Raw genomic sequence first — 14,364 nt, 5'->3', positions numbered from 1 at the left:
TCCCGCAGCCCCCAATGGCCTGGAGCGGTGAACCACGGCCAGTGGGAGCCGCGATTGGCCGAACCTGCGGACGTGGCAGATAAACAAACCAGCCCGGCCCACCAGGGGCTTTCCCTGAACAAGCGGCGGACCGGCTTTGAGAACCACTAGACTAGAAGACCTCTCCAGGTCCCTTGAAGTCCTACGATTCTATGATTTTATGTTTTTTGGTGAATGCAGTCAAACTCTGTTATCTAAAGGTCAGATATGTTCCCCACGGTCTGACTTCAATGAATAATAGTATGTGAGGATGTCTGACTTCAACCTAAAGACTTATATCCTCACAAATCTCTAGGCCTGAAGTCAGATTTCAGTGCACAAAGATGTATGCAGTGAAATCTTCCTCAGCCATATCCTTGTGGAAACCAGCTCATTGACTGTGTTTGGGGAAGCCACCCAGAAGGATTTGATGTTGGTGCTCTGTGTGAAGTAAACCCCAAGCCCTGACTTCAGAGCCAACAGAGTTGTTTGTTTATATGAAGGCTTTGGGTGTTTCTCAAAACCTACAGACAATCAGTTCTATTGTAGTAAAGCTACTCTCCATTTACAAAACAAAAAAAACCCAGAGCAAAGAAACAAACAAAAAACCCAACTCCAATAAACACACACAAACATCCCTAACACCTGCACTAGAAATAGGACTAGTATCCCTTCATTTGTTTAAAGATGTTGTTAAAATGCTGTCTAGACAGCCATTAAGCATCCATAATGAAGGGCTACAGAAATGTGAAAGCTGAAGTAGAGCTTTAGTGTCAACCCTTCATCATTTATTACAAACAATGAAACCAACCTTTAGTGTCATTAACCCATAAGAAATGGCTTCAAACAGGCAACAACCACATATGGTGAAAGATTCTTACAAGCAGTAACATGTAGAAAGATCAGAGGTGTCACTAAGTAGTATTGCTTCCCTTAAATCCAGTCTTTTAATTTAATTGCCCCTTGGAAAGGAAGGGTTAGTCTTAGTTTGCTGGTTTAAAATAGTAAACACCAAAGATGGCTTTGTTCCACAGCTTTGCTATTAATTATTGTAGCCAGTGGTGACATAGTAGTTTTTCCAAAGTTAATTATTAATGGTTTACAACATTCAAGTTACAAATTGAGTGAACACAACATAACAACAGGAATCACATTTTTTGGGTGGGAGGTAGCCCTTATTTGTTGAATCCATTTGTGTCTAATGTAGACTGCAATCTCTGTGTGTTTTTAGTTTTGTAAAGCAACACGCACAGTTGTGATGTCATGCCTAATTGATAAGGAGATAAGATGAGAATAAATTCTCAGGGTCTGAGACTTATCAGGAATGAAGCTGCAATTGTTTTCTTAACAGGGCTTTATTGAGACAATATCTCTTCAAGGTCTGATACTCTCTGTTGTGTCTCTTAGTAAGCAATCCGCATATTATGTCCTTTTAATTTAACTGCACTGATTTAACTCAATCACAGTATTTTTTTGTTTGTTTAAAGAATCAAGTTACCACAATGACTGCATACTTCACTGACATACTACATCCATCACTAATCCACTCCATGGTTTACTCTCTAGCTACAACTACTTCCAAAGCCTTTTTTGCACTAGGGGTTCTGGGCATTAAGTTTCTCACTACTGATAACACCCGCACAGCTGGTATCGGCAGCAAGGGTGGTAGTGCTGGCATTTTAACCACTGTATTGTTTATTTGCCTGAGCAGGGTTAGGAGGTGACAAATATGCTGGTGGCTGTGGCTGCCTCATCTGCAGTTGTGCTCTCACCATTGCTGCCAACAACAGAGCTACACCAGTGGGCAAGATTTATCAATAAATCCTAATATAGATACCTGATGAAGACAGCAACTTTGAACTCTGCATCCAGATTGCTCCAGACTATTGGGAGACAGCAATGACAGTTGTCACAGCCCCTATGGCCACACTCCTTTCTGATAATTTTTCTTTAAAAGATTTTAGTAAAAAATGGGGATTTATTTCTACCAGAGCTATTTTTTCATGAAAATAAATGGATAGACTGGAGGAGAGGATGCAGAACACAGGCTAGATTCTGCTTTGTTACACTGGTGTATATCTGGAACAGCTCCAACGTAGTTAGTTACACTGGTATAGCAGGTTAGAAAGTGCAAGAGGGTTAAATGGGTTCTGCAGTTGGAGGCAGGTGACTTTTTTGGATATAAGAGTGGGAGTAGGTCTCTGAAGAGAGATCCAGGGTGAGGGCTGAGCAGACCTGAAAAGTAGCCAAGCCTGCGGAGAAGGTTTGAGCTGATCTTTGTTCTTATATTTCTTTAACGAAGCCAAAACCCAGGGAGGAGGAAATTGGATTTTACATGTTATGTGGACTGTTTGTAGGACAGGTTGGGAAATGCACCTGTTCACACAGAGATAATAATCTGGCCCAAAATAGCAGTGTGTCTACAGGGTGTACAACTATGTAATAGCATCTGTTCGCCCTCAGAACACATGTAGGTGCTGGAAAGAGGAGCTGGTGAGGATTTGTCCTTGCATTATGTGTAAAATCACAGGCCTGAACAGGATGGGAAAAATTACCAGCATCCAGTCTTGGACTGATTGGGAGAGGTGAAAATTCTTTTGGATTCACCCATAGGCAGGATGTTTGAGTAAGAGTATATATATATAGTGTGTGTGTGTGTATATATAATACACACACACACACACACACACACACACACACACACACACACACACACACACTTAGAATGTCTGGAACTCCTCACCACAAATGGCACATAATAAAATGCATAAATAGCTCCAATAAAGTAGCTTTTACACAAATTAGCCCATAACACTTCATTGCTTTTCACCACAAATCTTAACAAAAATCAGGTTTCCTGGAAGTATTACCATTGAGTAGACTCTGCGACTTCAGAGAGATATTTAAACTCAAATATATCGCAAACCACATCAAAGGCACTGAAAAAGTCCAAGAGATTTTTTTAAGCAATGGTTGTTAGACCTTTTGGGGGAGAAGCTGGTATCTATAAGAGTGCTCATGACTATAATACAATATAGATTTTTTTAAAAAAACCTTTACTGTTACACAAGTGGCACAGAGTGCTAATCAAAACATGGACTATTATGTTAATTTAAATGGGGTTTCTCAGCAACGTCTCAGAAATGCTACTAAGTGGAATCAATTGTACTAAACCAGACAATCTACCAAAAAAAAAAAAAAAGGATAAATAACAGACAATACTTTAAAACTGAAGATTCTTTTAGTCTGCCATAAACTGAATTACTACCCACTGTATCCTTAGTTAAACGGCATTTCTGTTATCCATTTGTAGAACATTAGCATTAAAACAGAAATGTTGTTCCTATTTACAAACACAGATTAAATATAGCCCCAATTTACTTCCACAACTGCTGGCATCCATTCTCAGCTGTGATAATCGGGGGGGTGGGGGGAATAGAAAACAACTCTTACAAGGATCGCACCAGGGCTGATGGGAACACAACTTTCCTAGCTGCAATAAGGTAGAAGGTGTGTTTTTTCTTCCATCTGAAAATTTGCATGGGATTTAATAAAGGATTTTGCCTTTCCTTTAGAATTTGTAAGCACCCTACAGAATTCCACAGCAGGAATCTCATTCTTTTAGAGTAGATTAATTTGTTTCTATTAAATTCAACAAGCCTTTTCCATAAGGGAAATGGAAAAAGCTGGTTCCCTCCTCAACATGGAGACTTGTATTTGAATTAGGCCTTTTGTACATTAGAAAGGTTCAGGTTTAACCAGTAAACCCTCCTAGTATAGCTGCTTATACCAGTAAAAGTCCTTTTGCACCTATATCTTAACCCAGGTTCCCCTCCCCCATCTCCCCCAAAAAACTAAAGGATTCTTTTGCGAGTAGAACTGTGTCTACATTAAGGTTTTGCCATTACTATACTATTAAAGATTTTTAGTGTAGATCTGCTGTTAAGGGTTGTAGCAACTGCAAAAGGCTGTGTAACCCTATCCACCCTACTTGTTAAAGGGCCAGACCCAGCATAGCAATCTAGAGGTGAGGAACTCACACATATGAGCTGTTTCCCCACAGAACTCCAACATTCACTTCAGCTTTACTGTCACAGAGAGAGACACTACAGAGAGCTTATGGCCTGACACAAAGGTCACTGAAGCCAGTGGAAAGATTCCAGCCAGGGCCGGTGCAACCCATTAGGTGACCTAGGCGGTCGCCTAGAACACTAACATTTGGGGGGCGGTGCCTGCGGCGCCCGGACCTTCCACCGCCTCTGTCAGGGGCGGCATTTCGGGAGCGGGACCTTCCGCCGCCTAGGGCGGCAAAAAAGCTGGCGGCGCTCCTGATTCCAGCTGACATCACTGGGCTTTGGATCAAGCCTTTACTACTTATGGTGTACACATTTTAGTGCTTCATGCTAAGAAGCTCAATTCCCCACCACCACTCCCATCTCTTTGGCCTAGTTAACCTTTCCTCTGGGTTTATCAGCCCATTGGATAGTAGGGTGACCACCTTTTCAAAAGGCAAAACCCGCCCCCTCCATGGCCTCGCCCCTGCCCCTCCTATTCGCCCGAGGCCCCAGCCCTGGCCAGGCCAGAAGCCAGAGCCAGGCCATGGTAAGAACCACCCAGGGAGCCTGAGGCTGTGGGGAGTCCCGGACCCTCCACTTACCCAGGGGGTGGGAGGGGCGGGGTGCCCGAGAGCAGCCCATGGTCTGTGTCCCCACCCCCTGGGGCATGCCACCCAGGGCAGCTGGAGGGTCTGGGGCTCCCTGGGTGGTTCTTACCAGGGCCTGGCTGCAGATTCCAGCCTGGCCAGAGGGTCGGGGTCTCAGGGGAAGAGGAGGAGCAGTGGCCTTATGGCGAGTGGGAGCTAAGGCCCACCTCAGCCTCCACCCCACTAGCTGGCACCACCCCCGAGCCTTGGGCAGGTGCAGAGCAGCACCATAGGGGATCTGGGACAGCATTTGTCCCAGAGTCATTCAGCCTGGGACCAGGACTTGAACTCTGCATTTCGGGACGGGTGGTCACCCTATTGGATAGCCCAGCATAAACTGCCTTCTTGAGCTTGGATTTCTTAGAAGACCACTTACATTTCAATCTGGATAGAGGCTTTTATAATAGGTTTTTGTTGTATTTTCTTTGCTATGTACAGCATGTGCAATAGGTTAGAAGTTCATCTCAATTGAGGTTCAACTAAAAATTGATCTTGAAATGGTTTTTATGCATTAGTCAGTGTCTTTATGGTGAATTTCTTTTCGTATCCTTTAGTTCCTTGATTAATTTTGTTCTCAAAAATCTTGATTTGGGGAAGATATGAGTATTCAGCACAAAACAGATGTTGGGAACAAAATTAATCAAGGAATCAAAGAACATGAAGAGAAGATATTCTTTAATTGCCTATACACCACTGCTAAGAGTCTGGGTAACAAACATGAGGAACAGGAACTGCTCATTTATGAGCATAAATTTGATCTAGTTCAGAGGTTGGCAAACTACGGCCCACAGGACCGTCCTGCCTGGCCCCTGAGCTCCTGGCCCAGGAGGCTAGCCCCCAACCCCTCCCCTGTTGTCCTCCCTCCCCCACAGCCTCAGCTCGCTCGCTCTGCCGCCGGCGCAATGCTCTGGGCGGTGGGGCTGTGAGCTCCTGGGGCAGTGCAGCTGCAGAACCCGGCCTCACCCGGTCTCTGTGCTGTGTGGTGGTGGCGGTGGCAGCATGGCCCAGCTCCAGCCGGGCGGTGCGGCTGTAACGCCGCCAGCCACCAGTGCTCCAGGCAGCGCGGCAAGGGAGCAGGGGGGGTTGGATGGAGGGCAGGAGAGTTCAGGGTGGTGGTCAGGGGGCAGGGGTGTGGATGGTGTCAGGGGGGAAAACAGGGGGTTGAATGGGGGGCAGGAGTCCTGGGGGGGCAGTCAGGAAGGAGAGGAGCAGTTGGATGGGGTGGCGGGGGTCTGGGGGCAGTCAGGGGACAGGGAGCAGGGTGTGTGGACGAGGCAGGGATCCTGGGGGGGCCATCAGGGAACAGGGAAGGTTGGATGGGGCAGGAGTCCTGGAGGGAGGGGCAGATAGGAGGTGGGGGCCAGGCCATGATCCCCTCCCCTAACCGGCCCTCCATACAATTTACGAAACCTGATGCAGCCCTCGGTCCAAAAAGTTTGCCCACCCCTGATCTAGTTGGTACTACTGAAACCTGGTGGGATGAGTCCCATAACTGGAATGTTAAAATCACTGGTTATAACCTGTTTAGGAAGGCACTCTGTAAAAAATGGTATTACCTGTTTCCGAGTCACTGGTAATTCAGAAGAAAATGATTTCAAGAGCTTATGGATCAATATCCCAACAGAACACAAGATGGGGTACTAATTGGTGTCTGCTACAGACCACCAAAACACACTAGGGAACAGAATGTCCAACTCCTTATGGACCTAGGGGTAAAAAAAAAAGCTGTGTGATCATGGGGGACTTCTATCTGAGAAGTCTATTTGGTTAGAATATTGAGAGACATATAATAGAGGCTTAAGTATGAGTGATCATGACTTGATCACATTTGTAATGTGCAAGCAGAACAAAATCTAGACCAGTCATAGATATACTTGGTGCATTAATAGGGCCAGTTTCACAAAGCTGGAAACAGCTATGAGCCAAATCAGTTAGGAGGAAGAATTTAATCAGAAAAATGTGAATGATAATAGGAAATCATTTAAGAACTCCTAGTTATACGCCCTCAAAGCCAGAATCGCATGCTGGTTTAAAAAACTGACCTGGCTTAGAGGGTAAGTGGAGGCAGTGGTGAAAACGTATAACTTGTAACAAATGGAAAAAGGGGGAAGTTGATAGTAATGAATATACATCAGAAGTTAAGAATTGTAGTGCATTGATAGCTGAAACAAAGGGACACAGGGAGAAATCTATGTCCAGTAGAGTTTAAGGACAATAAGGAGTTTTTTTAAACATAAGAGTGTGATGGGTTGCACCCCCCTTCTGGTCCAACCTGATGTACTGGGATTTCACTGAGCCTTTCCTGTTCAACTAGCCTGGGTTCCCCCTCCTTGCTTTGCTGGATTAGGCTCTCTGCAGGGGCGGCTCTAGGTATGCCACCGAAGGCAACCTGCCTGCCGCCCTCGCGGCGACCGGCAGAGCGCCCCCCCGTGGCTTGCCGCCCCAGGCATGCGCTTGGCGTGTTGGTGCCTGGAGCCGCCCCTGGCTCTCCGGCCTCTTGCAGCACACACAGACAGGTAGGGCCACACCCCGCTGCAGACACAGACTGAAGTCAGCTCTGTATGAGAGGACTCCCCCAGCACTCATGTGCAAACCCCTTTTGGGAGATAAACCCAAAATAATATTGTCTTACACTGTATAGAAAAATCTGCACAGCACAAGCTCATAAAAATCTGCCCTTTTCCTCAATGTGAAGAGAGATGTGCACAACTTCTTGCCCCCAGTTAGAAATTACATAAACTGGGTTTAATAATAAATTTAATAAACTGGGTTTAATAAACTGGATTTAATAAAAACAAAATAAGTATATTAACTACAAAAGGTAGATTTTAAGTGGTTAAAGGGATAGCAAACAGAACAAAGCAGATTACCTTAGTAAATAAACAAATGTCGCAAACTGATTTTAACAAACTAGATAGGTAGGATACAAATTAGCAAATTCTCACCCTGAGTGATAAGCAGGCTGCCAGATTCTTAAGGCACTTGTGGCAACTTATGCCTTGGCTTTCCCAGGTTTTCTTAAACAGGCTAAAAATCTTTGCAGCCTGGGACCATCACTTCCCACAGTTCAGTCTTTGTTCCTCAGGTGTGTTGTTGTAGGGAGAGTGAGGACCCCTCATGTTGTCATTGTTACTCTTTTATATCTTCCCCCCACTCACTGGAGCTTTTTTGCTGTGACCTGGGTCAAACAATTCCCATTGTGTAGCACTATCTCTGAGAGGTTTCTATTGCACACAGTTCCTGGGGTAATCCTTATGCCTGTGTGCATTTCTTCAATAAGCCACTAATGCTGCTTGGCCTCATCCAACGTAGCACATTTGAAATACAGAGACATGGTCAATATTGATACAAAAATGATAAGCATTGAACAAAAATGATACATGCATACAAATTGGATACACACATTCAGTAAATCATAACCTTTCCAATGATACCTTTCATGAGTCATCTTGCATGAAGTATATCTCAGTTATGCTATATCCATATCATAAGCTTATTTCCATAAAGAATATGGAGTGTAATGTCACAATGAGGAACAAAAATAATCCTTATCATTATTAGATGGAAATGATAGAATTATCAATATTAATGCAAAAAAGGCACAAGAGTTCAATAAATATCCGTGTTCTGTACTTCAGAATAAAATAGGGGTAGTGCTATCATATGATAACTCTCTCCACTCCACTAGTATCTCAGGAGGATGTTAAACAGCAGCTTCTAAAGTTAGACATTTTTAAATCAATAGGTTTGGATAAACTACATCAAAGAGTTTTTAAGTAGTTGACTGAAGAACTCACTGGACAGTTAATGTTGATTTTCAATAAGTCTTCATGCACTGCGGAAGTTCCAGAAGACTAGAAGAAAACTAATGTTGTGACAATATTTTAAAATGGTTAACAGATGACCTGGGTAATTACAGTCTGATGTCAATCCCAGGCAAGATAATGAAGCATCTGATATGGGACTCGATTAATAACAAATTAAAGGAGGATAATGTAGTTGATGCCAATCAACATGGGTATATATGGAAAATAGATCCTGCCAAACTACTGGTAAATTGATTTAAAAAAAATGAAATTAAAGGTTTGGTTAATAGATACAATAATACTGACATAATATACTTTGACTTCTGTAAAGCACTTGATTGGGTACTGCATGACATTTTGATTAAAAATACTAAAACAATATAACATTAACATGGAACACATTAGATGGATTAAAAACTGGTTTCAGAATGAAACTGTAAATGCAGAATCACCATCTAGTGGGTAAGTTTCTATTGGGGTCCTGCAGGGATTGGTTCTTGGCCCTATACTAATTAACATTTTTATCAATGACCTGGAAGAAAACAAAATCCTCACTGATATAGTTAGCAGTTGACACACAAACTGGGGAAGTGGTAAATAATGAAGAGGACGGGTAATTGATTCAGGGTGATCTGGACAGCTTGGTAAACTGGGCGCAAGCAAAAATGTGTGTTTTACTACAGCTAAATGTAAATGTATACATCTAGGAACAATGAATGGAGACCACACTTACATGATCAAGAACTCTCTGCTGGGAGGCGGTGGCTCTGAAAAAGATCAAGGGGTTGTGGTAGATAACCAGCTGAACATGGGCTCCTAGCATGATGCTGCAGTCAAAAGAGCTAATGTGATCCTGTGATGTGTAAACAGTAAAGAGTAGACAAGTAGAAGTAGAGGCTTTTACCTCTGTATTTGACACTGGTGTGACTGCTGGAATGCTATGTCCAGTTCTAGTGCTCACACTTCAAGAAGGATGTTGAAAAGCCATGAGGATGATGAAAGGATTAGAAAACATGATGATGATGAAAGGATTAGAAAACATTTATAATGATAAACTCAAGGAGCTAAATCTATTTAGCTTAACAAAGAGAAGGTTAAGGGGTGACTTGATTACAGCCTGTAAGTACCTACATGGAGAACAAATGTTTAATAATGGGCTTTTCAATCCAGCAGAGCAGAGACAGGGATAGCATGATTCAATGGCTGGAAGTCGAAGCTATATAAATTCAGACTGGATATAAAGTATAAATTTTTAACGTGAGAGTAATTAACCATACATATCCCACCAGGCTAATCAGAGTTGTATTAAATCTACATTATTAAAGTAATTTATAATTAATTCAAATGAACATGCAGAGGGAGTTGATTCTGATGGATGTTGAGCATCCAGATTTTTCAAGATATTTATGCATTGCTGCCCTCACTGTTGCAACACCTAGCTGATTTGTAGTCATTGGGTTTTAGGCTCCTAAATATCTAAATCCCTTTTGAAAATGAGACAGACTCTAAATTAGTTAGATGTTGCACTGCTGAGGGCTGCAGTTGCCTCAATATCTCTAAAAAGGTGCGCCTAGCCCCTTTCACATCAACTGAAGTATTTGAGGTGCTGCACAGTGAGTCATGGTCAACAAATACTAAGTCCTTGCTCCCCAACAGGTGTCAGGAAAGCAAGATGGTCTTGTGGGAGTCAGGGTATTTGGATCTGTTCTTGCCTTGCAGTGAAGTTACTGGGTGACCTAAGTAATATCTCTGTGCCTCCACTTACCCATCTGTAAAATGGGGACAATACTTACCTATCTCACAGGAGAAATTAAATTAACCTCCGCACAGTGCTTTGAAAATGTGAAGCATGATTATTATTAAAGAATCCCAGCCACCTGGTGGAACAAACCGCACTTTAAAAGGGGAAAATAGCCCCTGCTCTGCTGCTTTCCACAAAATCCAGAGTGAGGTGGGAGGCTTTCCAGGACACGTGAAAAGGAGTGGGCAAAATGGATGTTTGGAAGAAGCATTTATCCAGCAACAAATAACTACTGTTACAAATAAAACAAGAGTAAAGGTATACAGAGAGAAATGGAGCTTTTATACTTAGCTGGAAAGGACGTCTCGGTGGTGGAAACATCAGATTTGAAATACTCTACAGGTTCCAATCTAGGTAAACTGGATTAGCCCTTCATCCTTACAGTAAATGGACGGAGCTCCATGCACTTTACTCTGGTAAAACTTTCACCCCAGACCATAAAAATTGAAGCTCTGTCTGCATGTTCAAGAGCCTATTGGTTCATTCTGTAATAGAGGGGGTTTTCCCCATGTGTCAGTGTACAAAGGTTCCCACCACTGAGCAGTGTTTTGCACAAGAAGGCTGTTTCCCTGCTTTCCAGAGGCTGCTATAATTCAGTGGTTATTTACAGTATATATTTATAAAGTGCTTTGGGATGAGATGTGCTAGATAAATGTCAAATATTATTACAGTATACTGTACTTAACTGGGAACATTAAAATGGAATTGGCTGCTTTATAGGAACTCTTTCTAGGAAAATAATTTAATCTAATGATACTGAATGTCCATGACTACTTTTTGATTAAGACAGTATTAGTATAAATCCTGCTCAATAAGGATGTATTTATCTAGTGTCAAGTAGTTTAAGAGTTTACTCAGGAGTTATACAAGTATGAAAAGCCAAACTGCATCTTATATGAATTGCCAAATATAGAGTAACAGGTGTATCTGACTGAAAACTCAGGAAGTCTTCGGGCTACGTCAATGGAAGAGCGCTCTCCTGTCAACGTAATTACTCCACATCTAAGTTAATGTAACTTACGTCACTAGCGGGGCGTTTTTTTCACACACCTGAACAACGTAAGTTTCACTGACTTAAGCGGTAATGTAGACAAGCCCTTAGTCAAGGACAGCTGGAAGCATATGGTATAAAGCCATACGGTTTCAGATTGTGGAATTTAGAAGCTCCATTGGCAAGTTTAGTCTTAAAATATACACCAGGACTGTCCACCCAAAAAGAAAATTTCATGCAACAGTGTCTATACAATATTAAGATTGGGAAATCAGGTACTCCCAATCTAGGATAAATTCTGAGCTCAACCTTAGCATTGTCCCTTTGTACTTATTACTTAAAATATAGTATACCATAATTTGTCAATTAGTACAATATATAATACAAACTAATTTCTAATATATGTTATATTCAGTCTTCAGACTTGGCTTGATTTTTGTGTTTAAATTATAGCTATAAAACATAGCAAGTTTGAAGCAAATCAGTCTCCCAGCATTTTAAACTACTCTGTAGGCTTGAATTGATCTAAGAAGAAAAAGTTTCAACCTGCTTAATGTAAACATTCATAACTGTAAAGCTTCTGAGCCACTTCTTTTCACAGCTGGCTTGTTTTACAGGTACCTTTGATATAGATATTAAACTCAAGCCTGGAGATGATGGGTCTTGTATATAAGATCGTATGAGAAATTCCCATTTATAATACACTCATATTGTATTAACTAATTTATTATAGTAAAATAAATACATTTTAAAAGCATAAGACCAAAGAGGCAGAGTTAGGATGAACTTGATTTCTCTTTGCATTAAACTAGATTTCCTTAAAATATTATAGGGCCAAAACATGAGGTACTTACTCAGTTTTGCCTGTGTAAGCACCTCAAGATGTGGTTCTTCAATTGTATTCTGAAAGGTTCTCCAAAACAAGCAATGAACGGGTTAGCTTATTAGCTGGCTAGCAGTTTATCTCCCTCATTCTCCTCCCACCCCACATGATCAGAAGGGGAAGTACTATATACTTTTTTTTTTTAAACCTAGGTTTTTGGGACAGATTCCAACTTTCCCTTTCTCCTAACTGCAATGCACTGTACTGTACCACTCTTGTAAATGTGAATTTTAAAGCTGATCTTAAAAATATTTTAATAGCTGGGGCAATAGAATTACTCCTCTGCTTTACCATACACAGAAAAGCCTCTTTTCTCCCACCCAAACTGTTAACATCCCTAGATTTACAGGCCCCATTCTAAAGTAATATTTAAAATAAAGGCCAACACACAAGAAGCTCTTACCAGCACAATCTGTTCCCCTCAAGAGTACTACTTCCTCTCTCACTAAAATCCTTTTATCTAATGCCCCATATCCATGAAATTTATATTGTCATTTCAGAGACTTTAAATTGCTGGAGAAGCATTTGCTTTTCCCTACTATTTTTCTCCATCAAGATGCACCTTTTCCCACCTTCTGAAATTATTCAAATTGTCCAGTTTTCTTTTATAAGAGCAACATTATTCACCCAGTCCCAAGAACGTATCTGATGCCGCCTCCCCCCTCCCTACCCCCAATTTGTGTGTGCTACAAACAGTACTTTACAGTAGAGTACATTAACGGAAGTGACTGAGCAGCCACACATCACAAGGGGGAAAATAAATATTTTTTTCTCTTTAAACTAATACACACCCTCCCATAACAGTTTATGGGTCAAGCCTGGAGATATACAAGGTTTGGATTATCTACGTTTCCAGAGACTACTTAGAAGAAGATAATGAATAAAACTGTTGATTCATTAGCACTCACTCTCTCTGGGATACCAACAGTCTAGGTTTTTATGATCTTCAAACAATTCTATGAAAAAAGCTCTTTATTTTCCCTGTCTAGAAAATAATCCATTTTATTCTACTTTTCTCCTGACTACTTAAAGTATTTGGCTCTTTCCATTTTCCATAGATGGATCTTATTTTCCCTGTTAAGAGCCTTTTTAAGCTGCTACTGCCATGTTTCAGTAGAAATAGCAGATTATGACACTCTTAAGCTGTCTCACGATTAATCAGTGCTCTAATTGAAAGCATTTATCAAGGGAAACAGCCCTTCCCTTTTGTCATGCTCTCCTGTTTTCGTATTTTCTTCCTGAACAAGAAGGATGACAAAAATCAATATTTGTTTTAACCAAGGGATCCATATTTTCAGCTCTGAGGCTGATGTATAAAATCTAAATTTCCAGCAGTTAGAACAAAGAAATGGAGACGTTAAGGCAAGTACCAACAGATGTTCTCCCATTTTCAGTAACAAAAGCAAAATTTCCTTAGTTATTCCAATAGAGAAAGCTTACTTGGTCAGAAATGTATATAGATGCATGCCTAAAGAAATAAGTTTCAGACTGGTAGTTGTGTTAGTCTGTATCAGCAAAAAGAACAAGGAGTCCTTGTGGCACCTCAGAGACTAACAAATTTATTTGGGCATAAGCTTTTGTGGGCTAAAACCCACTTCATCGGATACATATAGTGGAAAATACAGTAGGAAGATATATATATATATACACAGAGGACATGAAAAAATGGGTGTTGCCATACTAACAATAATGAGAGTAATCAGTTAAGGTGGGCTATTATCAGCAGGCGAAAAAAACCCGTTTGCAGTGATAATCAGGATGGCGCATTTCCAGCAGTTGACAAGAAGGTGTGAGTAACAGTAGGGGAAAAATTAGCATGGGGAAATAGGTTTTACTTTGTGTAATGACCCATCCACTCCCAGTCTTTATTCAAGCCTAATTTAATGGTGTCCAGTTTGCAAAGTAATTCCAATTCTGCAGTTTCTTGTTGGAGTCTGTTTTTGAAGGAATGCCCCTCTGCCATGTACATTGGCCAAACCAGACAGTTTCTACGCAAAAGAATAAATGGACACAAATCAGATGTGAAGAATTATAACATTAAAAAAACAGTGAGATAACACTTCAACCTCCCTGGTCACTTGATTACAGACCTCAAAGTCGCAATACTCCAACAAAAAAGTCCCCTAATGCCCCTACTCTACTTGTGCTACATTGATGACATCT

At 41.4% G+C, this 14,364-nt stretch overlaps 1 protein-coding gene across 5 annotated transcripts in view; it reads right to left on the bottom strand.

The window, feature by feature from the left end:
* Nucleotides 1-14,364, bottom strand: part of PAG1 (phosphoprotein membrane anchor with glycosphingolipid microdomains 1) — a 121,403-nt gene that overhangs the window by 47,665 nt on the left and 59,374 nt on the right. Inside the window, exon 1 of one of the 5 annotated variants that reach the window (XM_045003157.1) lies at nucleotides 12,173-12,234. The exons of the other annotated variants lie outside the window; for them this stretch is intronic. The gene's annotated coding sequence lies outside the window, so the exon portion shown is untranslated. Of the gene's footprint in view, nucleotides 1-12,172; nucleotides 12,235-14,364 lie in introns of those variants that run through there. 5 annotated transcript variants of the gene reach the window in all.

The sequence above is a fragment of the Mauremys mutica genome, chromosome 2 (genome assembly GCF_020497125.1).
Source record: "Mauremys mutica isolate MM-2020 ecotype Southern chromosome 2, ASM2049712v1, whole genome shotgun sequence".
In the NCBI taxonomy this organism is placed as follows: domain Eukaryota; kingdom Metazoa; phylum Chordata; order Testudines; family Geoemydidae; genus Mauremys; species Mauremys mutica.
This window is presented reverse-complemented; position numbering and strand designations above follow the sequence as displayed.